Source organism: Drosophila tropicalis, unplaced genomic scaffold, assembly GCF_018151085.1.
Source record: "Drosophila tropicalis isolate 14030-0801.00 unplaced genomic scaffold, ASM1815108v1 contig_30, whole genome shotgun sequence".
In the NCBI taxonomy this organism is placed as follows: Eukaryota; Metazoa; Arthropoda; class Insecta; order Diptera; family Drosophilidae; genus Drosophila; species Drosophila tropicalis.
Window position 1 is genome coordinate 120,001 of NW_027172754.1, and position 3,089 is coordinate 123,089.

Here is a 3,089-nt window from a genome sequence, read left to right on the forward strand (position 1 = left end):
ATTTATTTTTTCTTCTAATTCATCTTTATCTTCCTGATCAAGAGTACCAAAAAGATATTTGTATATTGAACCAATTCCGTTAATTAGTCCTCGTTTGTTACGTTTTACAATGTGTATTCCATTAATTTCCCTACTTAGTTTTTCTGTTAAGTATTGAATATGGATTATGTTTTTAAATTCTTGTGCTTGTTGCATTAAATTATTATATGTAATGTCTATTAGAGTTAAGTTCACTTTTAAATAATGATATTCAAAGTTTGTCGGTAAGTCCATGGTTCCTGTTTTAAATATTAAGTAACCGTTTGGTGCTTTTACTGGGTTTATGTCAATGGATTGACTGCATGTTGATTTTAATGTTAAGAATAGCATGATGTAATAAAAAGTCATCTTGAGTTGTTGACCTGTAATTAATTAATTGTCGTATTTGCTTTTATTAACTTTCTTTTTCTTCTTGAATTTTGATTTGTAGTGTGTAACTTTTTGTCCTCTATTTCTTTCTTCAAAATGTTTCTCGTCTAACTGATTTATTTCTCCTGTCTTTTTGAATGGGTTTGTCGTTTTTGACTTTACTAGTGGTGCTTGTTTAAATCTAGTGTCGATTTCGAAGTCGTGTCTATCTTCGTTTAAATTGTTTATTTGATGTATTTTTCTTGTTTGGGTATTATAGTCGGGGGATCCTGCATAGATAAAAATGTCCGCTGGTGTTCGGTTAGTTGTTTTATGTCTCGTCTTATGGTTGTATACGTAGAGAATTTTTTCAAATTTGAGTAATTTATCTTCGATGTCATTTTCACTATTAATAATTCTGAGTTTTTCATTTATTGTTTTATGGAATCTTTCTACATCTGAGATGCCGTTTTTACTTGATGTAATTTCTAACTTTACATTTTCTTCTTGTAGCCAAATTTTTAGTGCTATACACAGAAATGCTGAATCTTTGTCTGATTTTATTTCTATCGGTTTGCCCATTTCAGTGAATACTTTCATAATTGCTCTCTTGGCTTCTAACCAATCTCTAGACTTTACTTCTACAAGTGTTGCAAATTTCGAGTAAATGTCAATGCATGAGAGGAATTGTAAATTGTCGATCATGTAAAAGTCCATGACGTATTTTTCTCTGATATTAAAAAGTTCTGGTGTTATTTCAAAAGTTAGTTTTGTATTTCTATTTTCTGTCTTTGCGATATTGCATACTGAGCATTCATTAATAATGTTTTGAATTAGGTTTTGGAAATCGGGAAAATAATATTTTTCTTTAAACAAATTAATCGTTTTTTCAATTCCTGGATGTAATAATTCTTTATGTTGTTTTAGGATTATTTCTTTAAATTGTGCAAACGTTTGAAGGTCCTCTAACTTAATGCTAGATTTCGAGGTTTTTGTATTTGCGTTTGGTTGTATTATTTCGATAAAAGCTTGTTGGAATATGGGAAAATCTTGTTCATTATGAAAATATAGTACAGTGTTCTTACTGCAGAGATATCTTATGATTATATCCCTTGCGTAAGCATTGGTCATTTCTTTGTATGTTATTTTTATGTTTGTTTTGTAAAAGTAAGTTGTTGTTTCTGTTTTGTCTTCTGAACCTCTAATGAATTCTATTTGTCTGTTATAATAATTAATGGGTCTTTCTACTATTGGAATGTAGTTTTCATTATCCTCGTGAGCACTATGTATTGTAGCTGCTGTGCTTTCTGTTGATCCTAAAAAGTTTTCATCTATTTTAACTCTGGAAAGGGCATCTGCTACATGATTTTCTTTGCCAGGTAAATATTTAATTTTGTAATCAAACTCATTTAGTCTTACTTTCCATCTTTGAAGTTTCATATTTGGTTCTTTTATATTGTTGAGCCATACTAAAGGCTTATGGTCGCTTAGAATCTCGAACTTTCTACCGAAAAGGTATGGCCTAAAATATTTAGTTGCCCATACAATAGATAGTAATTCCTTTTCTATGGTTGAATAATTAAGTTCGTGTTCGTTAAGTGTTCTACTACCATAAGAAATAGGTCTATGGTCCTGTGAAAGGAACGCACCTAAAGCTATGTTGCTGGCATCTGTGGTTAAGAAAAATGGTTTTTTGAAATCGGGATATGCAAGTATAGGATCATTCATAAGGAGATATTTTAATTTCTCAAAGGATGAAATATAATTTGGGTCGTTTATATTTATTTCAGCTCCTTTCTTTAATCCTAGAGTTAATGGTTTTGCAATATGTGCAAAGTTGGGTATAAATTTCCTGAAGAATCCGCATAATCCTAAGAATGATTTAATTTCTTTTGGAGTTTTGGGTATCGGAAAATTTTGAATTGCTTTGACTTTGTCTGGGTTAGGTTTTATACCTTCTGTTGTTATTATATGACCAAGGAATGCAGTTTCCTTTTTCATAAATTCGCATTTGTCAAGTTGGAGTTTAAGATTTGCTTCTCTTAGTTTGTTAAATACCTTTCTGAGTGATAGTATGTGTTCCTCCAATGAAGTGGAGTACACAATGATGTCATCCAGATAAACAAGGCAATCCTTATAAATAAGGTCTTCCAAAAGATTATTCATGCATCTTTGGAATGTTGCTGGGGCATTTTTAAGACCAAATGGCATACGTGTGTATTCGTAATGGCCATGTTTAGTTGAGAAAGCTGTTTTTGCAATAGATTCAGGATCCATTTGAATTTGATGAAATCCCTTAGCTAAATCAATGGTGGTAAAGTATTGGCATTTTCCTAGTTTGTCGAGAATTTCGTCCATGACTGGAATTGGAAATTTGTCGTCTATTGTGACTTCATTTAGATTTCGATAGTCAATGACTAATCTGAATTTTTGTTTCTTGGAAGCATCTCCTTTTTTTGGGACGATCCAAATGGGTGAACAGTAGGGGGAGTTCGATTTTCGAATGATACCCTGTTCAATCATTTCATTTATTTGTTTGTTGACTTCCATATCAAATGTTTGGGGATATTTGTATGGTCGTTTATAGATTGGGTCCTCATGTTTTGTATGAATAGAGTGCTTTATTGTACTCGTGAAAGTCAAATTTTCACCTTCGCGATACTGAATGTCACTGAATTCGTACAAGACCTTTTTTTAATTTT